The 27,063-nt window shown below is 37.9% G+C and overlaps 1 long non-coding RNA gene across 1 annotated transcript in view; it reads left to right on the top strand.

Annotated features, from left to right (window-relative positions):
* The window catches only part of LOC310637933, a 191,556-nt gene that overhangs the window by 98,909 nt on the left and 65,584 nt on the right, over positions 1–27,063 (top strand). The window lies entirely within an intron of this gene.

Raw genomic sequence — 27,063 nt, 5'->3', positions numbered from 1 at the left:
CTCTTGAAATGTATTTTGGTTTACTTCTTGCTCCTCAACTTAATATATCAAAGTGTGGTCCTTTTAATCCCAACTAGCATCTTGGGCTTTTTATTGAAACCCTTTTGCCTCTCCCAGCTCCTATAATGAAATCCACTGTTGTCACTGTTCAATATGAGTTAGTCTTCCTTTGATTTTGCAAATGAAGGTGCTGATTTCAATCTCAACTGTAATGTAAATAAAAGTTAAAAGTGAGGATGCCCAGCCTAAGATTAGGAGGCAGTGATGGTTATCTTCTACTTGCCTCTATTCTTATGCATCAAGAGGCAGAATAAAAGAACAGACTATTAAGTCTATGCCTTGGAGCAGATACCTTGTTGTGTAAAACAAAGATTAAAACAATTCTAATCTTTTAATAAATCTGAATACAAAGTGCCAGGATATGATATGTAAAAATGTAAATCCATTAAAAAAAATCCATAAAAAGCATAAAAGGAGGAAAATACAGACAAAACCCATTCATCGTTCATTCCTTTTTTTTCCAAGGGATTATTTTCTTCCCAGTTTATAAGTCTGGTTTCATTTTGTTTAGAAGTATTTATATGGTAATCCAATGTGTTTTCTTTCTTCAACTGAACACATTTTAAAAACCTAACTATAGGAGTAAGCAAAATGCAGGTAATAAGATACCCTCTAGATGATTTTGATTACAGTTCTCATGATTCTGGTCCATAGATCATCATGACTGGGCCTGTATTCTGAAACATCTGGAGGGCTGCCTCTGGTATACAGCTTCCCCATTTTAGTTACTTAAATCACCACCAGATGGATTCGTAGCTGGCTGACCAGCCCTACTCAGCATTTGGTCCTCAATGGAACTGCATCTACATGGAGGGAAGTATGTAGTGGGGTGCCCCAGGGCTCTGTTCTAGGCCCAGTGCTCTTCAACATCTGCATCAACAATTTGGATGAGGGGATAGATGGGGAACTCATCAAATTTGCAGATGACACCAAGCTGGCAGGAATAGCCAACACACCAGAAGATAGGCTTAAGATACAGGAGGATCTGGACAGACTTGAACACTGGGCACTATCTAACAAAATGAAATTCCATGGTGAAAAAATTAAGGTTCTACATTTAGGCAAGAAAAAACAAATGTACAGGTATAGTATAGTATAGTATAGTACTATATAGTATAGTATAGTATAGTACTATATAGTATAGTACCTTGCTCAATAGTAGCAACTGTGAAAGGGAGCTCGGAGTCCTAGTGGACAATCACTTAGATATGAGCCAGCAGTGTGCTGCAACTGCCAAAAAAGCCAACACAGTGCTAGGCTGCATTAACAGAGGGATAGAATCTAGATCATATGAAGTGTTAATACCACTTTACAATGCCTTGATAAGGCCACACTTGGAATACTGCATCCAGTTTTGGTCACCATGGTGTAAAAAAGATGTTGAGACTCTAGAAAAAGTACAGACAAGAGCAACAAATATGATTAGAGAACTGTAGGCTAAAACATATAAGGAATGGTTGCTGGAATTGGGTATATCTAGTTTAGTGAAGAGAAGGACGAGGGGGGACATGATAGCAGTGTTCCAATATCTCAGGGGCTTCCACAAAGAAGAGGCAGTCAAGCTATTCTCCAAAGCACCTGAACGGATGAAAACTAATCAAGGAGAGAAGCAACTTAGAACTAAGGAGAAACTTCCTGACAGTTAGAACAATTAACTAGTGGGACCACCTGCCTCCAGAAGCGGTGAATGTTCCAACACTGGAAGTTTTTAAGAAGACACTGGACAACCATTTGTCTGAAATGGTATAGGGTTTCCGGCCTGACCTCCTAGATGACCTCCAAAGGTCCCTTACAACTGCAGGGGGAGGTCCTTCTCTGTGGGAATCGGTTGCCGGTCGAGCTCCGGATGGCGCCCGACCTTCGCTCCTTCCGACGCGATCTGAAGACGCACTTATTTGAACAAGCCGGCCTGGCCTGATGGGGAGATGGGTTTGGGATTTTATTGTTGTTTTTTAATATATGTATTTACTGTTTCAGTTTGGGCATTGTATTTAATTCTTTTTTAACTTTTGTATTTTTGTATTTTTATATACTTGCCCTGTTCACCGCCCTGAGTCCTTCGGGAGAAGGGCGGTAAATAAATACAATTATTATTATTATTATTATTATTATTATTATTATTATTATTATTATTATTATCCTCAGTCAACTGAACATTCAAATTGACTGGCACTAAAGGTTGACACGGGTTGCTGCCAGCATCCTAGGTATCAACCAGGTAGCTCCTTAAAATGTAAGATGTTCTGAGTAGCGCAGTTATTTGTAGCTTTGCTGGAGTTATTGCAGGAAGCTGCAATTTCTTGATGTATTTTGCAAAGTTTTGGGACATAGTTCCCAGTGCCCTGATGACAATGGGTATCACTTTTACACGTTTCTAAACTGGCTGTCAAATATCACAAGAGAATAGGCAGGGACCCCCACGGGAGAGTTAAAAAGTCATGATGGCAGCTGCAGTCATGCAATTAAGTTCTGCCCCTTTTTTATGTGTATCGCAGAGATGTCCTGGTTTGTCACCCTCCCATTTAAACTCCAGCAATGATAGTTTATCCTTGAGAAAATAATGCCACATCAGATGAATACTATCTCAAGGATTGAAGGACAGGTGAATCAAAAAGGTTTGGCAAGGAATTCTTCCCAACCTTGCTAAATACCAAGGCCTGTCGAATCTTTAGTAGTACATACCTAATGATTGCATAATGCCTCAAATGATTGTTTAACTTCCAGAGGCATTTTTGTGTCTCGTTCTACTTTGCCAATTTCCCTCGCCTTTCATTATGCATACCTGAACAGTGCATGTCATATCATGATGCCTCTCAAGTGTTCTCTTCCATTTTTGCTTGTTCTTTTCCAGATGCACTTCAAATCACCTTCTTAAAATAAGCAAGATATCACAGAAAACAAACTTGGGAAGAAAATTAGAATTTCCGTGTCGCTCTTCCTACTGATATCCATAAAAATTGAAGTCGAAAAGCTGAAATATTTCTTCATAGCATTTTTGGCATAGTTTGTATTGCTGATGAAAATTGTATAAGTTCTGGTAATCGTCAACATGATTTCAGATTTTATAACTATGTGCAAAGTTGACAGTTCAAACAATGAAAACACTGAAAGAGAATCTCGTATGAGTCAAGGACAACCAATTGCCCAATCCATAACCAAATAGATCTCTAAGCTTATTGCTAAGCTAATTGAAAGGTAAAAGTTCTTATATTCAAGTTCATACACGTCATGCGAAATAGCCACAAGCACACACAGTCCTTATGTGTTATCTTAGTTCAAACAAAATACAATTAACTGAGAATTAGAACTCTAAACATAACCACAGGAATGAATTTATTTCACTTAGCAGGATATACGGGAATCACCAAATAAGCTAATTTACAGTTCTCCACATATTTGCTGAGATCATGTCCTATTGAAACTTAATATCCGCTTCTGCATACATCTGAATGCTACAGAAAAGTATTTCTTATTTATGATCACTTAGTTATCATGTAACTTATTTATGATGCGTTAGAACCTAAGAGCACAGTTATAAATTGAAAAACTCATGCACCTTATGCACAATTAATTTACTTCTACTATAATATAAATATACATTACAGAATATATAATAGTATAGTATATATATTATGTGTATAGTATAGTATAGTATAGTATAGTATAGTATAGTATAGTATAGTATAGTATAGTATAGTAGATGTAAATCAATTGTGCATAGGTTGCATGAGTGTTTCAATTTATACCTGTGTTCTTAGGCTCTAATTCATCATAAATAATATTTATATATTATTGTTTCATTGTGACAGGAGAGATTCAGGGAAGGAGAATAATGCACTGTCCTAAGGGGATGATCTGTGAAGTCTGGGTAGCCGAGAGAATCAAATTGCAGATAATACTGAAAGTTATAAGGATTTTTTTATGTGGATTTCATCTAGTATAGGTAGTCCTCGACTTACAACAGCTCACTTAGTGACTGTTTGACATTACAAAGGCACCTGAAAAAAGTGACATGACCATTTTTCACACTTAACGACCAGTGGTGGGATTCAGCCAGCTCACACCACTTCGGAAAACCAGTAACTAATTTTTTGTTGCCCAGGCCCAGAACAGACTTCTGGAAGTGGCATCCACATAGAGAACCAGTTGTTCACATATCTGAATCCCACCACTGCTTACGATTGTTGCAGCATCTCCATGATCATGTGTTCAAAATTCAGACGCTTGGCAATTGGCTCATATTTATGCCACTTGCAGTGTCCCAAGGTCATGAGATCAACTTTTGCAACCTTCTGACAAGCAAAGTCAAAGGGGAAGCCAGATTCACTCAACAACCATGTTACTATCTTAAGAACTACAGTGATTCACTTAACAACTGTGTCAAGAAAAATCATAAAACGGGACAAAACTCACTTAACAAATGTCTTGCTTAGCAACAGAAATTTCAGGTTCAATTGTGGTCATAAGTCAAGGACTATCATTCTGGCCTATTACCTATTTCTCTGAGTCCTGTAAGAGCTGAATACATGCCTTTCTTTGCACCATAAACGTGCATTTTCCTGCATTAGTGCCAGGGCTTTACAGATAGATCGTGCTCTCTTCTGTTCAATCAATATATGTGGGCCATCAATATAATATGATTAGTCTTCACCAAAATATATGTCAAAATATTAGAAACATACCAGTCTTTATATCATACCACTGAAAGTACACTATTTATATAAAACAGTCAACTGTTTTCCTGACAATGTTTAAATTTAAATATAAATATTTAAAATATATTTAAATTTAAATATATATATCTTTTACAGTAGGAAAAAGAGGAAATCTATTCAGTGGTACCTTGAAACTCATCAAATTTGGTACTCAATGCATTTTGATGTGAAAATTTTGTCCCAGTACTTTTGTTTGCTAGTCAACACACAAGCTAGAACTTGTCAGTGTTGGCTGCTTTGTGACTCACCACATTATTCCTTATGGGGGAAAAATTGTTTGGTACTCAGCATTTTTGGTACCTATCATGCCTTCCAGAATCAATAATGATGAGTACCAAAGTTCCACTGTATTATAATAGGTTGGATTCTTACTGTTTCGTGCTTACAGCAAGCTGAGTAAAATCAATGGAACATGGTGGATGTATTCATTCAGTTTTATCAAGTCTATTGTAAATACAGCCAAGTTAGATAAATCCAACTTAGATATGTAAGTTAGATATATAAATGTACTATTATGAGAGTCTAATGTACTGTAATTTGTATCATTTTAATCAAAAAGCTTAGCGTTTCTTTTAAATTTTTAAAATTCTAAAACAACAATTACCATTCTAGCAGTCAGATTATATACTGTATCAATAGCATTATTCCAATATTAGAACTGCAGAGCTTTGGCATGATAGCTTAATAAATGTAAATAAAAAGATGTTTTTCAATCTGATTTCTGATGTCTATGAAGTTTTCTTGGATATGGTATCGAAATGGTTAGCTTCTACCTTCTTCATCTTCCCTCTCTAGCCTATAACCTGAGATTTCCAATTTTCTGCTTGCCAACCATAGGCAAATGTGGGGCTACCTTACTAAGACAATAAATTGGTACTAGCTGAGTGCTAAACTACTGCCTACAATTAAATTAATTGTGATCCAATTTCAGTTATCTCCCTGTGACATTTTAGATATAGTTACACATATCCTAATCAGGTCAGTGGAAGCAGGACCAACAAGACCAAAAATATTTGTTTGCTTAACTGGAAGTTTCTGTTCACCTTGTTGGGTTAGTTTGAGTTTGTAGGATGCCGTGGATCAAGAAATAACTGTTTGAGTTTCACTTTGTTGAATGAATTAACACTACAAGAATACCTTTCTTTCAGCTTCCTAAGATCAACTGACCTTCAATTGCATGAAGATTGAATGTTCTTTCAATAATTATCCTGGGACAGAGTAATCATGGGAAGTTTCTATGGCTTGTGTTCTTAGTGATGTGCAACTGGATTTTAACACTAAAAGATATAATTGTTTAATCTATTGACACATAAAGGATCAAGCTTTCTTCAACTCTTTGAATTATTGTTTCTTTTGATTCCACCATGGCTAGAAAGAATGAGATATCTTGACAATTACTGGAGTCCAGTGAGGATGAAATAAGAATATTTAAACATTAAATGTCTAAACAGCAAATGAAATTTTCCATTAATCAATGTTTTTAGGTATTATGCACATGTTCTTCTTGACTTAATGTGTTTTTCCTCAGGATAATTTAGTTACTACTGTCTGGAGCAACTATTCCTACAAATATGATACAATTATGGCTTTTCTAAACTCTTCTTTTGACCTCATGATATTTATCCAAAGGACAAAGTGTACCTCTTGCTAGTTTTGCACACTAGGATCCCAATCAACCCACAGAAGATACCAATAGTGGCAGTTGGAAACTTGTGCAGCGTCAGAATTCAGTATTGGAAGGCTAAGGCAAAAATTCCATAGAACATCCTCAGAAGAAGGAAGGAATCCCTAATCTTTGGAATAGTTAGAGCAGGGGGAGAAAAGAACAGAGGTGAAATCAACATGAACATATTAAGATGGGGAAAATGGGCAGGGAAGAGTTCTGTTATTTTATTTTTTTAATAAAAACTCAATTTTCTCGCTTTTCTTATTGGGAATATGAAGAAAACTAGCTTACATGAATTGTGTGTGTGTGTGTCTGTCTGTCTGTCTGTCTGTCTGTCTGTAATGTCTTTACCACAAAGTTAAAATCTAATTTATATCCATTATCTCATTATCAGTGGCATGCATAAATCACATTGAAAGATTATGAAGAAATTATCAAGTTATGAGGATTGAATGGAAGATTATATTCTACCTCATTAAATTTGTGTCTTTTGATCTTTGAATTTCTGCTGTGAGCCATTATTTCATTCAGTTAGTGGTGAAACAGATTGCTTTTATTTGAATGAGAGAGTTAGTGAACTTGCTTTTCCTAAACCTGAACATATGTCTTTCAAAGAGAAGATAATACAAAGACAATTGATCTGATGTGCCAACATAGTGAAAAAAATTGTGTTCTCTAACTTGTCCCTGAGACAGACTAAAGCCACCCAACAAGACTGGCAACTTCCAATGTGAATTAAGTACACACCCTCTAGACAACGTCCAGCATCCTTGTAATTGTATAGACGTTTTGTTTTTAAAATGGATTTGGACTGAACAACCCTTCAAAAGGACATTCTTTTACATAAAGTTGTTAAGCAGGATACATGGCTAGACTACTTTCCAGAAAGATTGAGTTGTCAAAGTTAAATGAACTTCTACTATAAAAAAAACCCAGAAGAAAGGATAGCGAAGGTCTTGAATTTGCCCCTCAATAGTTACTGCTTGTGTAATAGTCTGAACAGGCTCCATTTACTATGGCAAATTATATTCTATTTCTATTAAACTTAGATACTTTATTCCCCAAGGTGTACATGTACATCTAGCCCAACAGGATGGGTCTGTTCTGGATCCTGTGAGTCAAGGCATGTTGGCTGGCAGGGATAGGAGTCATACCTTCTTAGGTTGTAGTCCCTGTCCTCTGAAAAATTCTCCCTCCAGAGGTTAGGATGGCCCTGACCCTGTTTACTTTTGTAAAGGCTTGAAAGCCTAGTTATGTGCTCAGGCCTTGGATCCTGAATGTATTAAGGGCCCAATTTCCTGGTTATATTAGCGTGATATTTTTCTTGGCTACTAAACGTATTTATTTTTGTATTGAGTTCATACTTGGTTTTCATTGAATTTATGATTGTTCGCCACCCAGAGTCACTTGTTTGAGATGGGTGGCCATAGAAACTGAATAAATAAATCCATAGATCTTGTATTGTGTCTCTTTGTTCAGCAATGTATAGGAGGCACCCTTATAGCAATTATTCTTGAAAGACAGAAAATTCAAGGGATATCTCAGTCCTGAAAAATAATCTGCCAAAGTTAGGTTGCCCAAAATTCACCCATAGTTGTTCCCCTCTACATAATATGATAGAGAAATCCCATGGTTAAAGTTGGGCTTTCTACCAACCACTGAGCAATCTTCTCTCTTTGGAGTGACTCAGTATGTCAACATTCCCAAGCTTGTCAGTACACAGAAAGGTTGGGCCCATTTTTCAGCAGCCTGGGACACATAGGAATGAAGCCTAATATATCTAGAGGACACCGGGCTGGTAGACAGTGGGTGACAACTGGGCTGCTTTCCAGTAATTAAACCAATAGATTTCTTCCCAGCTTTAGCAACAGGTTCTTGTTGGATCCATTCCAGTGCTTATTGCAAATGAGTAACTGCAGAGGATATACAAGTAGTCCTTGAGTTACAACCATTCCTTTAGTGACTGTTCAAAATTGCAACTGCATTTAAAAAAGTGACTTACATCCATTACATAATCCTGACAGTCACATGATCAAATTTTTTGATGCTTGGCAAACAGCATGTATTTATGATGTTTGCAGCATCCTAGGGTCATGTGACCACATTTGTGATCTTCCCAGTTGACTTTTGACAAGCAAAGTCAGTTGGGGAGGTCAGATTTAACTAACAACTGCATGATTCACTTTAGCAACTGCAGTGATTCACTTAACAACTATGGCAATAAAAGGTTCATAAAATCATGCGCAACTCACTTAACAACTGTCTTGTTTAGCAACAGAAATTCTGATCCCAATCATGGTTCTACATCAGGGGCCACCAGTACAAAATTGTCTTATTATTTTAAATTTTATTTTGTGTTAGTCCCAGGAACTATCAAAATGTTCCCTTTATCATTTGCAGATTATTCCTTGCTTGATATAGTGCTTATATGTTGAAGAGTAACTGAAAAAAAATCAATAAAGAGAGGATCCTGTGGAAGCTCTAGTAGCTCAGTTTAATGATTGCTATATCCCTGGATTTTTTAAAATTATTATCCTAATAAATGTACCTAATCTTCAATGTACCTAAATTTCAAAGGCATACACTTACCCATATTATGAGTTCTAGGAACATAGAAGGAATATCCAAAAATTTCCAGTGAGAAAACAAGGTTAGTTTTATCTAATATTTCATGACTAATAAAGCCCATGATCTTTAATTATAAAATAATGACCCTGAGCAAATACTTACATTTTGAATTAAATAGAATGTTTATGCCTTGTAGGCCAAGAAAAATTGAGAGAAAAGCAAACATCCTCTATTAAACCTGAGCCAATCTCCTGAAGCAAATATCTTTGCATTCCATTTTTTAAAAATTAATAATAATTGCCCCCAAAGATGAGTTATGCAAGGTGTGGCTAACAGCTCAACTATCTGCCAGGGGTGTTAACAGAGTCAGTAGATTGGTGTGCAAGCTGACAGGTTGCATAAGAATGGAATGAAATGTCTCTGTGTGGGAATAGGAGAAATGATGGTATTCACAAAGCTTTTCCATTGAGATTCTTTGCGGAGATCGGAATTGTATTAGAACAAACTCAATTAACTTCCTTCTCCAAAAAAATCCAGACTCTCCTAGAACCCAATCCTTGACAGAAGATTCTGGATGAAAAGCTGTTAAGATATTTAAATTTACTATGGTAGCTGGAGCAGTGGGGTTGTGCAGTGAGCCAGAATACACAATTGTGGTTGATTGGTTGAAGAGAGCTGCATGAGGCAATCTGCACTGTGATTGGTTGCTGTGGGTGTGGAGGGGGAGTTTCCCTTTTCCCCCTCCCCCACCTTTTTCTTCAGTGTGCTCTATGATTTACCTCATGATGCTCCTGTTTGCCTGACTATTAAGTTTACTGTATATATAGATGTAAAATATATTTATTTATATAAAACTACAACTTCGTATCAGTGTCTCTGCGGAATTCCCCGACAAAAGCTTAATATCTCCCTGCAATGATAGATGCATTCTAAATCCACAGAATAATTGATTGCAACATTGAAGGGAATCTAAGAAATAAAATCAACAGATCCATGATAGATAAAGTAATTAATATGCTTATTGGGAGAGAGAGAGAGAGAGATGCAAATTTGGAAATAATTTTGATTAAATGATTCTGTGACATCGAGTCATTTTTTACTTCTAGCAGCCACATAGATTTTCTATATTATGATCTATCCCTAACCTGCTTTTTCAAGACTCCCAGAGTCCACCTTGCTCTTCGTTATCCTCTGCTCTGTCCTTCCACCTTTCCCCGCATTAGTTGCTTTTCCAGAGATTGAAAATAATCACTAGAATTTAAATCAAAGTACCACATCTTTCAGAATAATGCAGGAGATTGTGTGACTTGCATGCCTACTCAGTCTGCTGCTTGGCCAGCAATTAATGATAGCCACTTCAAGGTCAGTGGTCTTGCTTTCTTAATATGATTTTTTTCCTTTAAATTGAGCAGACTGTTCAGAGCTTCAGTGAAAGAACACCTTAGGAGATCAGATAGCCTTTCAAATGGAATATTGTCCTTTGCAAAATAAGGCTCAAAGTCACCCTGTCAACAGAAGGAAAAGGTGTACTTCCCATGTTGCCTTCATCAAAAATTGTGTAGATATATGTAAATCAGAGGACCTTGAGTCGTTTTAATTTCAGTTATTCACCTTAAAGCACCATGGTAGTGCAGTGGTTAGAATGCAGCATTGCAAGCTAACTTTGCCGATTGCCAGCAGTTTGACCCTGAAGGGCTCAAAGTTCACTCAGCCTTCTATTCTTCCAAGGTCGGTAAAATGAGGGCCCAGATTGTTGGGGGCAATATGCTGATTTTGTAAACCACTTAGAGAGGGCTGTAAAGCACTATAAAGTGGTATATAAGTCTATGCTATTGCTATTAAAAGTATTGAATGGGTATAAGCATACCAAGCTACCTGACAGATTTAGTTTAAAGAAGGTTAGGCAATTTAAAAAGCACTATGATCTTTGAGAAGCACCTCACAAGTGTTCAAAACATGTTTTCATTGTAGTTCTCTAAACCACCATCTTACACTTATCTACAAGTTATAAGGAAAGAGAGATTGTTATAACTGATCAACTGCTGAATGCTTCTGAAATTTGAGTAATCCCATGAAATTAGCAAGATTTAAATCTGAGTAGATGTGAGATCAGGGGCACTGAAAAGACAATGAGATATAAAAACCAAGATGGTAGATGCAAACGCATTTCCCCCACTTCCAAATGTTTGGGCTTCAATTCCTATGAATTCCAACCAGTATGTTGGCTGAGGAAACCTACAAAGTCTGAAGAACAGCACATTGGAGAAGGCTGGTATCAATTCAAAACACGTATATCCATTGTTAATCAGAATTTAACTGCTTTTCACTCCCTAAGTAAAAGTTCATATTTCCAAATTTAATATTTATGTAAACATAGTCTACATTGTGCTGTAGTTTTCCATGGAGCTTCAGACATTGCTTTCCTCCAAATACAAATATAACAATTGAAGTAATTTTAGAGGCAGAATTATTATGTGCCATGGAATCATATCCAAGTGAATAGGTAGGTAGATAGATCGATTTTATCTGGCACTTTGTGTCAGTTGCTCTTAGTTCCAATATTGTTCTGTAAGTTGAGCAAATGCCAAAAGTCTATTGAGGCTTTGCTGTGTATTCTGCAGTTTGCAGTGCACAGGCCTCCTATTTTAGCAGCATTCTGAGATCTTACACTCTTGTTATTATCAATTAAAATAAAATGAAGCTTAATGTTTAACATGTGGCAGTTCGAAAGCACGTAAAAATGCAAGTAGAAAAATAGGGACCACTCCGGTGGGAAGGTAACAGCGTTCCGTGCACCTTTGGTGTCTAGTCATGCCGGCCACATGACCACGGAGATGTCCTCGGACAAGCGCTGGCTCTTCGGCTTTGAAACGGAGATGAGCACCGGCCCCTAGAGTCGGAAAAGACTAGCACGCATGTGCGGGGGAAACTTTACCTTTACTTTAATATTTAAAACAGAGGAAGGCAATCTGGCGCCCTCTAGACATTTGGAACTACAGCAACCACAACTCCTTACCATACACTGTAATTAAAACAATGTTAGAAAATGAAATTATAAAGATATAGTACAATGGAGATTTAAACTAATGTCATGGGCAAAATGCCGGTATAAATAAGAAAGTCTTAATCTGCCAATAAAATCTTAATACCATCAGTACTAAGGAAGTGTGGGCATTCCAGAGATAAAGCTGAAGCTTTTCCTTGTTGCTACTCAACCAACTTTCTCTAACAAAAGAATCTAGAAGAAATCTTAAAGCAGATGGTAATTAGTGTTGTGTACCGGGTTCTTTGCAACAAGCAGGAGACGAGGCGAAGGAGTTCAGGCAGGAACATGCATTATTGAATGCAGGAACTGAACTAGTAACTAAGGCTTCTACACAGCTATTTATACTGCAGGCCACTAGGTGGCAGCCAACAGGTTTGAAGGAGCCTATTGCCGCCCCAACGGTGGTCCTGGAGACTGCTTGTCTGAGGAACCAGCGACCTTTACCCAACTCCCTAATTAAGCAATCTCAAACAGCATTCAAAGACACTGGTACAGTTCAAGTAAAACTGGCCCAATACATTACAATTAGCATTTCAATAAAAAGCCAAAAGGTGTAGCAAATTAAAGAAATGAACAATGCCCAACAACTCCATAAAACTCTTGCAGTTATGGCCAAAGAAATAATCTCTCACCAAAGCTTTCTACAAAAGGACAAAGCAGGGATAGAAGCTCCCTAAATCTAGTCCACTTTTCTTAATATTTGTTTGCAGGAATTTACCCCGAATAAGAGTGGAAGATACAGAAGTTGTGTGCCATGTGCTTAGACCCCTCTGCCCTGCCCTGCAATAACTCTATGCTGAGTGGAATGTTATTACTTAAATACATAATACATAAATAATAACCTAATACTTCTGTTACATTTCATTTTGTTTAATTTATTTAGTAACTGTAGATTTCCTAGACTGCAGTTGCCAACAGCTCAGAGAGTTCCTGAAAGTGATTCACATACCGTACATGTGGTCAATGTGTTTTTTTCCAAATATTAGTTACAAACCAGAAAAAGGAGGACAAATGAGAGGGGAAAGAGGGATACACTGTTTAACTTTCTTGGTATGGCAAGAAAAGCAACAGTGGGAGGGGGGGAAATACATGAAATTACTTTTTCCAACATCAGAAGGACTGGTTTCTTCAGTGTGATTAATTGGTTAATTAATTGATCACATGCCATCAAGTCAATTTTACGCCCAGCAACCTCATAGATTTTCTCTGATATCTTTCCCGACCAGTTCTTTCAAGTCTCCCAGTGGATTAACTGATTAAGTAACTTATTGTGGCTCTGTCAATTTCAGGCAACAGCCCAGGGTGGGAGGGGTCTAATCAACTAATTAAGGTCTCAGAGGGAGGTTGTTTAGTTCTGGTTAGCACTTACTAGGGAAGTGCTGTGTAGTGGATAAAAGTTACTTAGGAAGAGAGATCAGAAGATGAAAGAGGTATTAGGAAGACATAGCATATTGAGGTATTCTATATAAATACAACAATATTCAAAACAGAGGTGTTGCCTATTAAAAAAAACAACTTCTCATGTTTTTGAGGCGAATACACAAGATTCTTCATATGGGAGTAATGCATCCATATAAGTGCTCCAGCATAACTACTATGCTTCTCTACTAAACATCTGTATTTAAGATTATACCTTCCCTCCAGGTGGAAGATTGCTATGTTCTAAATCAATTATGTCTGAAACAATGATTATTAAATTGGGAAAGAGTCCAAGAGCATCTAATCATATTTTTCTTCCCACCTCTGTTGCTCTTCTTTTGTGCTTCTCTGGAGTTGTTGGTTTCTATCCCCTTTGCTACTTCTCACTAATGTGTAACAGATGAATCACATATCTTGTTTTTCATTCAACAGCCAGGGCATTATTACTAAAGAGTAGGTCACTTTTTTAGTGCCTGAAATTAATGGAGGTTGCAGTCGTGTAGGGCAGTATTTAAAGCTCTCATGCATTACAGCAGAAACACATATTTCTATATAAACTACTTGCCAACTCAGCTGCAGAGCTTCTGCACACAAAAAAGGTACAAATAAGGATTATGATTGTGCCTCTAGAATGGTACATCTTTGTTGTTGTTACATAACAATAAAGAAGATTCTGTTTCCCATGCTTTTAGACAATTTGGTTTCATTTGTTCTCAGGATAGGACAAAGAGGGAAAGAGGCTGGAGATTTAGGCTTCCATGGATCAAAGCTAAATACTCAATCACTCCTCAATGGATTATAAATTTGGATTATGAGAGAACAGACTCAACTCTCAGGAGGCACATATGGAAAGGATGTAGGTTACAGTTTGTTTCTAGTATATTGGAATCAGTCTGTGAGTAGTAGTTAAGAAGGTGCTTCTGCAGTTGAGAACAAAATACTTCGGATTGGCTCCCCTACATCAGAAGTGGCAATCTCCCTTCCCACCTGAGAAAGTGGGAGTACACTAGAATGCAAATGCCTCTTGCCCTGTCATATCCCCTGTCACTTGCTTAATCCTTCAGAAGGAGTTTGAAGACAGCCTGTGATCCTCTCCACACTGAAATGCTGAGAACATGGAACACAAACAACTATCTTCCCCAATATTGCCCTAGATCCTGGAATAATAAAAATTGTTTCTCTCCCCTCTTCTGTGCAAAAGAAATAAATTATCTCTACATCTTCCTGTCCCCCCTCCAAGCTCTACTTTGTTTTTCATTTCTCTTATGTGAAAGAGAGCGAGCTGAAAAGGCTTCATCAAGCCACTTTTCTTCTTGAAAGACCTGCAGCTCAGAGCTGAGAGGTCTGGGGAGGCAAGAGTCTTGCAAATGAGGAAATGGACCCTCTCAAGCTTCACAGTGCCATGTTCTCTAAAACAGTAGCAGCAGCAGCTACAGCAACTATTAGAGTTTTATTGCAGTTTCAGGTATACAGCTGCTGACATGAAATCACAAAAGTTTGGAACTCCTCCTGAACTCCTCTTATAGAAATGCCCTCCACTTCTTGTGTCATTGCTGTGACAGGTTTTAGAACTGCTCTGTGGTGTTCCTTTTCCTATTTATGAGTTCCCTCTCTTCTGTTTTTGATATAGCATGAGGCAGTCATAGAACTAGAAATACAAAAGCTGTCACCATTTGCCACTATCCGTCTTCTAAGGTTGAATTCACATTTATTGCTACCCATCTCCTGGCATTGCCACCCATCTCCTGGCACTGCACCGTGGTGGTGCAGTGGTTAGAATGCAGTACTGCAGGCTAACTCACTGTTCACTCCAGGAGTTCAATTCTGAGTGCCTCAAGATTGACTCAGCCTTTCATCCTTCTGAGGTTAGTAAAATGAGGATCCAGATTGTTGGAGGCAATATGATGACTCTGTACACTGGTTAGAGAGGGCTGTAAAGCACTGTGAAATGGTATATAAGTCTAAGTGCTATTGCTATTATGTACATTTTTAGGCTGCAGAATCTGTTAATTATAGTGATATAAAATTATCTGCATTTAAGTGAACTTGATTTTTTTATATTAATGTCTTAATTTACCTTAGGATTCCACAAAACTGAGTTTTAAAATCCTTGAAGCACAACTGGAAATATCTGTGCTACAGATTTGGTTCTGGCTCCTTCCTATATGTATTTTGGCTCTCTCTAGTCCTTTTTAGCAAAATAACTAGACAACCTGTAACCCACTGGTTCATTGTTTCAGAAATATTGTTTCCCTACTAGATGCTTCAACAATGGCAGAACTTCTAAAGAGGAGAAGGAGGAGAAGGAGGAGAAAAGGAGAAGACAATAATTTAATGTGATGTTTTTTAAACTTGGTAACTTTTAAGATGTGTAGACTAGCTCTCAAAATTCCTCAGAATTCTGGGACTTGAAGTCCATACATATTAAAGTTGCCAAGTTTGAAAACAATGATATAAAGGAATAATTATAATCAAACTAGGTCTGTACAGGCATGTAGAATTTATTTATTTATTTACTTAGCAAATTTCTAAGGCTACGCATCTCACCAGAAGCTATTCTGAGTGGCATATAAAAATATTATTTTTGCCTTTGTGCCCTTATGGCAAAGCTGATTCATCTCCTTTCATAAGGAAAAAACATGCAACACACCCTCTTACTAGTGAGCAATGCAGATTCCAGTATCAACTGTTGCAAGCTTCATCCTGTATTAAACAGTGCTTACCCTTTAGCTTGGCAGAAGGGGACAGGGTTGACCAGAGTCCACCCTTATCGCCCTCATGTTACTTTTTCCCTTTTCACTTGATTGCTCTTTCTGCTGCCTCTCTGCCTTTTTTAAAAGCTCCATCAGATGGGGACTTCCGTTTTTGTGCAGTAGCGACCGGTCATGTGCTTGCAGATTCTTTGCACCCCCGCAGCTAATTTCGTCCTGCCTGGGGACTTTAAAAGGGTCTAAGTCGCCCTGGAGAGGCGACAAAGAAAAAAGGGTGCTTCAGCAATTCTGGAACAGTGGTAGCCATTCCGTTCAACTTGGGGAAAGCCTTCTAACCTGACAGGAGAAAGGCTGGCCGTATTGCATCGACCTGCCCTAGCTACTAGCAACCGAAGTCCAAAAGCACTAACCAGCACATTTAATTTTCTGGAAAAGATCCCCAAGAAGCAAAATACCTTCGAAAGGGAAGGAAAGGGATTTCCACCCCACCCTTATACTAACAGAAGCAGCGAATTAATCTTTTTATAGAGGATCAAAATATATGGAAGTGAAATAAATATAAAACCTGAAATTTACAACTTAAATCTGGATAAATCTAAAATTGTTCGAATGGTTAAGACTCATTTTAAAGATAATTGTTCATTTTGGAAATTGAAAAATAAATAGTTGCTGACACCTAGTGGTGGATGAAGACTATGACAGCTATAAGACTTGGCAAAACCTGGGAAAAGCTAATCTGTGTTTGTGACCTTCAAAGTTTTAACAACAAAGAACAGCTGTGACCAAAAAAAAGACAATACTCTGGACTGTAGACAAAGAGAATTATAAATTTCAGGGGGAAAAACTTTTTTGAACTATTTGGATATCTAGTTAATTGGGACTCTAAAGCTATTTGCAGAGGGGAAAAAAGGAAGAGAAAAACTCAAATTCTTGGCCATCATGGATCAGAGACACGTAGAAAGAACATATCAAAAAAACATAAATACTTCACAGGAGGAGATATATAGTATACAGCAACTAATTCAAACAATGATTTTAAACCACAAAGAAATCCAAAATAACTTTGAAAATATAAATCAATCTAAAGAGCAGATAAAACAGATAAATGGATATAGAATTGAGAACAGAGACTTAAAGATGGAACTTAACAAAAGAAGGAAACATGTGGAAAAAAATTCACAAGAATTGGAAAAAACAACTTATCCCTTAAGAATACAAAATAAATCTGAGGACAAGAAAACAGATTGGATAAAATGGACTGTAGATATGTCAGGAACATCGGAGAGAAAGGAAATGATAAGAGAAATGGAGAGAAAGAAAAAGAAAAAGATTTTCAACAAACATGGAAAGGCAGAAGCCCCGTACAAAGACACTTCACCTGATTTACTTTTTATATCTACAGCAACATTTACGAACATACGGAAAAACTTTTTGATTCAGCAAAATACAATTATTAAGAAAGATACTGGGCAAAAGAAAAAGACTAAAGTGGAAACCAAGAAAATAGATGATGGGACTTACCAGAGTCCCTTACTTAAAAAAGAAACATTTGTTTGAATATGGTTAAAGAAATAGAAAAGGTTTGGAATATATATGTCATTCTAAGAGGGATGAATTCCCTAAATAATATAGTATGCTTTTTTCCCCTTTTTTATTCTCTTTCTTGATATGAATAATATAAAAAAGTTGAAATGACTTAAATAAAAGAAATGGTTTAGATGCTTAAATGTGATTGAATTTAAGAAAATTATAATGGATAAAAAATGTTTTGAATTAAGAGTTAAAGGACTAGATGACTAGATGTATTAAATGGAATGTTTAAAGATTAAACATATTTTTAATTATGGTTAAAAAGATAAGAAATTTAAGAAATAAATATATATTAGCTTAGGAGGGATATATAGTTTTAAGTAATATGTTATTTTTTATGTGTCTTTACTCTTGCTCTCCTTTCTTTTCATTGTTTTATCTATTCCCTAAGAAATGTAAAAGTGTGAGATGATTCATATGGAAAAATAGAATTAAGTTTTTTAATGTAATTAATTTTTGAGAAAATCTTAACCAGTAAGAATACCTAGAATTTGGTGGGGGAAACAAACTAAAATAAGGACTGTAACAGGATCTATGATAAGGCAACCAGAATGATTGGATAGAAAAGAAACATTATATTGATATGATTATTATTTTTAGGAATATTGGGAAAAATTATATATTTAATTGTTATCCATCAAAACAATAAGAATTGTATTAACTCAATGTTTACAGAAGAGGATATTTTGGGAAAAGAGGAAATCAACTAAAACCATTCTGTGGATTATGGATTATAAAAATCAATTGTTAATGATTGTTTTACAAATGTAACCCAGATAACACACTATTCACCAATTATTAAGGGATTTATGTTTAAAAAAAATCAATAAAATATATTACAAAAAAACAAAAATAAATAAAAGCTCCATCAGACAACACGTAAAAGGTAAAGGTTCCCCCGCACATGCGTTCTAGTCATTCCCGACTCTAGGGGCCAGTGCTCATCTCTGTTTCAAAGCCAAAGAGCCAGCGCTCGTCCAAGGACGTCTCCGTGGTCATGTGGCCGGCATGACTAGACACCACAGGCTTACGGAATGCTGCTACCTTCCCATCGTAGTGGTCCCTATTTTTCTACTTGCATTTTTACCTGCTTTCGAACTGCTAGGTTGGCAGAAGCTGGGAGGAGTAACAGGCTCTCACTCTGTTACGCGGCACTCGGGATTCGACCCGCCAAACTGCCGACCATCTGATCAACAAGCTCAGCATCCTAACCCACTGAGCCACCATGTCCCTACAGACAACACGTATTTCACCCCAAATGGGCTTCCACAACCTGAAGGGTTCAGTCCTGCAGGTGCTGGCTTGTTTACAGCTGCTTTATAAAGATGCCCTAACATAACTGGCAACCAAACCGCACTTAGGTATTTGTAGCATCTGACCAACATGGGATGAGAAAGAATGAGAACATGGTGTCTGTTAGCCTTCGGCATGGTGTGTGATGAGAACAAGGCACAAACCTGAGTAGAAAACCAGCATCTGATTTGTGCAAATATACAGTGTGACATTTTGGATTGTGTAAATGCAAATTAAAGATCCTGTGGGTGAGATAGCATACTAGAGTGCAATAAAAATGATTTTCTATGTCCAGGAGAGAAAAGTACTGCCAGTCCTAAGTAATGTAGGTAGCTCAGGAACACCAATAAAATTTACATGCATGGAAGGAAGGTAAGAGTATGAGGGGTTTATTCTTACTTTTCAGGAAAATGATCTCTGATTTATGCATCACTGACTGCTATCTAAACTACCTTTCAAAGGTTTGGGGAAGGAACACGGATGACTTAGACAAGAAGCTTTGCCCAACCTGCTCTCCCAGGTTGGAGAATTGTGGCAGTGGTAACCCCACTTGTTTAGATGAACATGTTTTTTTCTATTTAAAGTTGTTGCAAAGATCCATAGTTCTGCTGGAAATTGGTATAGAGTGGAGTCTTAAGGGGCTGTGAAAAGAATGGAAGATGATGGAGCTGTAGCCAAAGCCCTTAGCATCGGTACAGGGGCTGACATGGGCTTTCTGCAGCCTACTGTAGTAACACAGATCATAACAAATACTTTTCTGTATCCCTTTATTGCCATCCAATTATCATTCATATTTTCATTGTCCAAATGCGGCAGTCCTGTTGGAATAGATCTCAAGATTATTTTTTGACATTGTTTTTACTTCTTGGAATGAAAAAAAATAGTCTGAAACCTGAGTTCTCCAATCTATAAAAAGTATATCTGAGGAAGACTTCCATAAGACTCAAATACTTGCTTGGATTATTATTATTATAAATATGAAAGACATGCACATATTCTGGCTAACTTACTCTGAATCTTATTTTGTGATTTCATAACATCAGAGATGAATCACACCACATATTCCATTCATTATAAGAAAATGAATAAGGCCTTTTTTGCTAATAGGGATTTGATTTATCATCTTAGGTCTGCTGATCTGTCGCCTATCAAATTCCAATATGATGTCTTTTCCAGCATTTTATCCACAAACAGAGGAGCTGTTATGGAAACAAAACCTTGTTTCTGGTAGAAAGGAAACAAGGAAGGGGGGGGCGGGGAGCAAAGATTACTGATGGCACCATGCTGCCATCTTCTGTCTAAAGGGCTCCATTACATTTTCACTACTATGTTCAGACAGAGATGGAACAGAAATTATTTCTCCATCAACAATTACATTACATTAGAAATACTCTAACCACGAAAATGGCCCAGATCTGTCTATCACAGTCAAGGCCTTGCTGCAGTAGAGGGATCTGGAGATTTCATAGAGTCCGGATCTCAGGGCAGATCCACCACAGTTAAAACCAATCTCTTAGGAAAGAGAAATACCTCTGAATAACTGTGCTTTCTGCCCTCTTCAAACCCACAGACTTGGCACAGAAGGATTCCACGATCAATAATATTAAAAGCCAGGAGAGGCCAACAGAACTAAAAAGACTGCACTCCCTCTGATCTCCAAAGGTCACCTAGAAACATGACCAGTATAGTTTCCATGCTGATCCTCCATCTGAAACCTGATCCCATAGATTCAAATAATCCACTTGTTCAGCTTCTATCCACAAGGGAGGACAGATGCTGGTCCAAAGTTATCCAAAATAATCAGATCAATAATCAGATTTTCTGAGCATGGATTGTACCACAGCCTTTTTTAGAGGAGATGGAAACACCCAAAGAAGCATTAATTACTGCTTGGATATGCTCTCCTGTTATTTTGTAGAATGCCTTAACTAGCCAGGAGGAACAGGGACCCAGCTGAGAGGTAATGGAGCTGACACTACAGAGAGTCTTTAATCACTTCCTCAGGACTCAGATTCAAACAGTAGCTGATTTCACAAGAAAATCCACAGTCAGCTCCCTCAGTCAGTTCAAGTCTAAGGGGGCTCAGTTCTGGGTGGTTTATCAAACGCTATGAGAATTCTTCACAGCAGACCTTCAAATGTTTTTGATAATCCTGATTATACAAGAAAATTCACATGTTGAGAGCAGCCAGCATCCATAGTAGCAGCATCTGTTAAATTTGCTCTAAGCCTAGGGGGAATATCTTCATTCATTTATTCTTACCATGCAAATTTACAAAGAAAAAAAGAAAGAAAAGGCTTTGTAAGAAAGTGTGGTGACAAAGAAGAAACAAAATGCCTTGGGCAAATTGCTACAAGGAGCCACAAATGATTGATCTCAGATCTGTTTGCTCCTTGGTTTGAGACATGTAGCTGATCTGCTGCCGTTTAGTACTAATCTGCTCAGCTGGAATCCGTGAGCAATAGTCTTTCACTCATAGGGACACTTCAAGCACTTTGATTGAGAAAAACAAGCTTTCATTAACCTCCAAAATTTAAGTTCTTCTAAATATTAATTAAAAATCTAACCAGACATGACAAAGCATGCTTAATTATTAGGATCTTTGCACAGTTTACTAAAAGGTTAAGGACAACTGCTGAATTATAGGCATCTAGTACAAACTGCAAGGATAAAACAATGGCAAAATGTATGCCACAATATTACAATACAATTGTTAGCTTTTCACCCTTGCATCCTGACACTGGAATTGATGTTTTGCAATTTGTACCCCTTCTCACCTCCCGCTACCCAAAGCCTATGTGCAACATCCCTGAAATTGGAATTCAGAATAACAGAATAACAAAATAGAAAGGAACCTTGGGAGTTCTACTAGTGATTAGTCCAACCCCCTGCTCAGGCAGGAAATCCTATATCAGAGGTAGGCAATCTTGGCTCTTTTTTGACTCGTGGACTTCAACTCCCAGAATTCCTGAGCCAGCTATTTTGTGAGTTGACGTCCATGAGTCATAAAAGAGCCAAGGTTGCCTAAGGTAAAGGTAAAGGTTCCCCCACACATGTGTGCTAGTCGTTTCCAACTCTAGGGGCCGGTGCTCATCTCCGTTTCAAAGCCAAAGAGTCAGCGCTTGTCCGAGGACGTCTCCGTGGTCATGTGGCCAGCATGACTAGATGCCAAAGGCGCACGGAACGTTGTTACCTTCCCACCAGAGTGGTCCCTATTTTTCTACTTGCATTTTTACGTGCTTTCGAACTGCTAGGTTGGCAGAAGCTGGGACAAGTAACAGGCGCTCACTCTGCTACGCGGCACTCGGGATTCGACCCGCCAAACTGCCGACCATCTGATCGACAAGCTCAGCATCCTAACCCACTGAGCCACCTATACCATTGATCGTCCAGTTCTTAAAAACCTCCAATGTTGGAGCACCCACAACCTCTGGAGGCAAATTGTTCCACTGATTAATTGTTCGGTCAGGAAATTTTTCCTTACAGTAGTTCTAGGTTGCTTCTCTCCTTGATTGTGGGTGCTTCATCACTGGAGGTTTTTATGAAAAGACTGCACGGTCAATTGCCTGAAATGGTATGGTCTCCTGCTTGAGCAGTGGGTTGGACTAGAAGACTTCTAAGGTCCCTTCCAGCTCTATTCTGATTGACTGGTCACAGCTCTATCCTTTTTAGTGTGTGTTATGTACATATTGCAGTTGCGATTTTGTTTGTTTAATCCCCCACATGGATGCTCCTGTTTCAAAGCCAACCTGAAAAATGATTTTCAAAAAGTAATACTCTACAGTTGTGAATAAAGTTCATTCATTTAATACTTAGCTATCTGCTTCATAAAGGAAAGAATCACATCTTTTCCCTGCCAATTAAATTCCCAATATATTCTATTTCTATGGGCATAAGAATAAAATAACAATTAACTTATATTAATTGGTTTTATTTTAGTCCCATGCTAATGCTGCTAATCTCAACCTCCTGATTAGAAGAACCCTCGATCTCTGTTGACTTGAAAAAAGACTAATTAACTGATCAGAGAGGGAATCCTCAAGTGGCATATGAGCCCTTGCAACACAGATCAAGCTTCCATATAGATGATCTACTATGGGCTATTTACTGAACCAGTTGGATAGTGTGCACAAAAAGAGAATTGTTTCACATGTAAAAAAGGCAACTGTATTTTCTCTATGCTCAGATTTTATATATTTTACACCACTGGATGACATCGCCAGGGCTTGTTGCCTTGGAAGAGTGAGGAAAATTCTCAGGGATGACTCACACCCTGGACGGTATCTCTTTACTCTCCTACCATCGGGTAGGAGATATGGGAGTATAGCCAGCCGCACCAACAGGCTGAAAAACAGCTTCTATCCGTGGGCTGTTAGGCTTTTGAATGAGAAATAACTTTTGTGAACTTTTGTGAATTTTATGCAGAATTGACTTCGGAGGCCGGTGTGTGGTGTAGTTGGTTCACATGGTGTAGTAAGATGGAGGGTTTGTTGTCACTGTGTGTTGGGGGGTGGGAGCACAAAGGGAGGCTCAGCTAATCTCAATGTACACATAGTTGTACTTTGACAATAAAGGTTCATTTCATTTCATATGGGCTCTCACACAGGCAAAACACACAAACTGCATATATGTATATGTGTATTGCTTGGGTTTCTGTTCATCCAGTTATTATTAAGCAATAAAATGTTAACAAACCTTCTATAGCAGCAAAGTTTACATACAGGGTGGAGTTCATACATTATGCTAAGCTAAATTGTGATTTGTTTGAGTTTGGTTGAGAATGAAGCATGCTAGCTGCTGGGATATGTAATTAAGAAAATGTGGTTTAGTGTATGATACAAGCCCAAGTAATTGTGGTTCATTTTAAAAAACCACAATTAAGGATGGTGTGAACCCAACTGCAGACTTTATTTGCTTGCTTTTCTTCTATAATGTTTGACACTCACTGGATTTTCTGTTGAAAAGAATCATAAAAAATTATTTAATTTGATCCAAAGAAGATCATTTTCATGGCACATCAAAGTCATGATTTTATATTTCTCTTTCTCTTTTGCTTATATCAGTTTGTTTTAATCATGATCTGTTGAATAAGCCAAGGTCATCTAGCTGCTTCTCTCTTTTGTTGCTCATTTGATCATTTTAGGGCAAGGGTAGGCAACTATGGCCCTGGAATTCTGTGAGTGGAAGTCCACAAGCCATAAAGGGCCATAGTTCCCCACCTCTGACCTAGGGGTACTGATAAAAGTTAAGACTAAGGCAGCATCTAAACACAAGCGGGGAATAATTTAAAAAACTACAAATAAAACCTAAATCATCTTTACACATCATTTAACTAACAAATCAACACCTTAATCAATTTGTGATCCCTTCTCTAACCAGCCAGAGAATTCTGGGAATTCACATATTTTAAACTTGCTGAGCTTGGGAATCACTGGGTATTAAATAACAAACAGTAATTAACCCAAAGTTACTTAACAGGTTTCTATGGATTGGATCCTCAACCCTCCTACTTTTTAATCATTACACCACACTGGCTGCCATGTTTTACCTCCCAAACCATGAATTATTGATAAACATCTTGATCTCCTCTAAACCTACCAGAAAACTCATTTGTTTAATGTGAGGCATGATTTTCAAATCATACTCTACAGGAGATTCAATTTACCATTTAGAGCCAGTCTGGTGTGGTGGTTAAAGTGCTGAACTGGAGACCATGAGTTCTAATCTTCGCCTAGGCATGAAAGCTGGTGTGGTGAGAAGTGACTTTAGGCCAATTATTCTCTCATCCCAACCTACCGCATGGACTTGTTGCTATAAGTAAAACAGGAAGTGGAAGCATAAGATACAATCTCTTTGCCAAGGTTCAAGAATGACTGTACTACCCAAACCCTATAATATAATAGAGGAGAGATAGGTAAATCCATAGCAGCATCTGTAGGGAGATGGGGGTCAAAAAGTTACTTTATGGCCACTTTTACATAATGATTGTGAGTTGCATTTTGACTTATTTGCCCTGTTAGATGCCTCTGCAAATCTGATAATTTCTGATGCATCTTGGATTTCTAAAAACCCATACTAGGAATAGATAGTGGTCACCACATTTTCTGCTTTCCAGAACTGGTAGATTTGCTTAGTCAGTTCTCAAAAGCTTACTGTAATATAATCCCAATTACAGAAACATTATCGAAAAGCAGTTTCAAAAAGACAGTCTATATTACACGCAGTTGCAATAATATTTCCAAATTAGTATATAGAAACAGTCTCCAAGATGTTGGACTTTTCAGCTTGCCCACTTGCACCCTGATGGGAGTGGCCAGTGTCACAAAATCTTACCTCCCTGAAAACAAGCTGGAGATACTGCTCTAGCCACCACTCCTAGCCTGCCAGGATCCTCTCAGCCACCTCCATTAATTTCTACCTTTATTCCTACACCTGGAACACTCTTTCAAAGAAAGCACCTATCTATTCTTTGCCACTAAGAATATATATATATGGGGCGGGGGGGGGGGGGTAGGTAGGGCCCATTATAAATTAAGATGATGCTGAGGCTAATAGTTTATTTTGCACCAAGCCAACTTCCCATTTATAATAACAAATTTTAAAAAATAGGCAATGGTGGGGAGTCTGGGAGATGCTAGATGCCAGATCTATAAATTATACTCCATCCTTCTGCATTTTTCAGAATTGAATTCTCATAATTTAAGCCAAAGTACATGGCTTAACCCTACAATCACATTTTCCCACCTGGTATCTATAAAAGGATGACTTACAAAAACATGCCGATTTATCCAAAATGCCATGTCTGGATTTACTCCCAGAAACACCCTTGGAACAGCATGGGGTAGAAGGAGGTTTGGCATAATCCAGAGGGAAAGAGAACATTTTGCATTTATGGCTTTGGCATGGCCCTACCTCCAATTATTTTAAATTACTTTGTCCTAGAGCTATCATAAGCCCTACTCTTTCACCATACTGATTGGGAACTGTCCTCCAAAATATTGTATTTGAATGACATCAAATCTGGCAAAGCTGTTGCATGCTAAATATAAGGTTAATGCCCAGTTTGGTGCCCTGTTGGTGACAAATTTTTAGAGAATTTATTGCAGCCTATGCAGAGTAGGCTAAGAAGATGCCATTGCTGCCTGCAGCAACTTTCTCTCTTAGTTATGAGGCTTGCCTGCTGAAGGAAATATTTCTTTTGGGGGCATATATTGGTTAATCATTAAATGCAGAAAACAGCAGGGAGAAAAGGTGTTTGAACTGAAAGTGATCTTTGCTCTTAGATTCCCCCACCCACATTTTTCCAGTGGTATATAGCAGGTGATCAGCAACAAGGGAAAGATAGGCAGGAGGAACTCCTGATGGGGCAATCACGCAAACTCTAGCACAAAGGCCTAAGGGTGGACTTCATGCTCCTGGCATTCCCATGGATCAGAATAAGGTTTCTGTGAATGCACCAGTGGCAGAAGGGAGAGGAACACAGTATGGATTGGAGAAAGGATTCTTAGACAAAAGGCGTGTAATTAAAATGGATGAAATCAAATAAATGCTGCTAAACTTTGGGAAACATCTGCTCTCCAGGCTTCCTTCAGCACCTTCAAAGCACAGGGCGCTGTCAGTAGCATTTCCAGTCCTTATTCTCCAGGAAAGAAGGTCTGCCTATCACTGTGATGTTCATATTTCTATTTCATTTTTATAATACCAAATATAAAGATGACAAGTCAATAAATTGCTTATAAATCAACCAGTTTCCTGAATGAATTTAGTTATGCTGATATAATGCAGTAAGTGGGGGAGAGAGGCAATCTCTGGCCTATAGGCCACCCAGGACCCCAGGACAGATGTTGTTGTCCTACAGAGTCAGTCTGGAGCACACTTCAAAGGGTTAAACACCCCCCACACACACACACACACACAAAGAAATCAAATGTACCATATTATGGTTCATCATGGACTATGAATAACCGCTGGATGTCTTTTTGGAATTCTGTTACC

Source organism: Vipera ursinii, assembly GCF_947247035.1.
Source record: "Vipera ursinii genome assembly, chromosome: 3".
NCBI classification, from domain to species: Eukaryota; Metazoa; Chordata; class Lepidosauria; order Squamata; family Viperidae; genus Vipera; species Vipera ursinii.
This window is presented reverse-complemented; position numbering and strand designations above follow the sequence as displayed.